Raw genomic sequence first — 345 nt, 5'->3', positions numbered from 1 at the left:
GTCTCGGGCCTCATCTCCCAGCATTAGTGATGAGGGGGGGGGGTTCGTGAGGCCGGAGAAAAGACACTAAAATCTTTCTTTAAAACATATCTTATTATTTTTTGTAAAGCTTATTGGTCAGTTGCTTTAAATAGCCTTTTTTTTAAAGGTGGGGGAAGGTTCTAGCATGCCAAATGTTGAGATTTTTTTCTTTTTCTGTTGAGTGAATGAAGGGATGTAATTGAATATATTATGATTAAATATTCTACTTGAGAGGATGTGATATTGTTGAGAAAAATTTGATGTTCCTTTTGATAATGAAGTGAGGTTACAACACGAGATACTTATACGACTGTGACTGAGTAA

General features: G+C 35.7%; 1 protein-coding gene across 1 annotated transcript in view; it reads left to right on the top strand.

The window, feature by feature from the left end:
• Nucleotides 1-345, top strand: part of LOC119589482 (rho guanine nucleotide exchange factor 5-like) — a gene marked incomplete in the record, with an annotated part of 97,997 nt that overhangs the window by 88,686 nt on the left and 8,966 nt on the right.

Source organism: Penaeus monodon, chromosome 25 (assembly GCF_015228065.2).
Source record: "Penaeus monodon isolate SGIC_2016 chromosome 25, NSTDA_Pmon_1, whole genome shotgun sequence".
NCBI classification, from domain to species: domain Eukaryota; kingdom Metazoa; phylum Arthropoda; class Malacostraca; order Decapoda; family Penaeidae; genus Penaeus; species Penaeus monodon.
The sequence above is the reverse complement of the archived record's forward strand: the minus strand, read 5'-3'. Positions and strand labels throughout refer to the sequence as shown.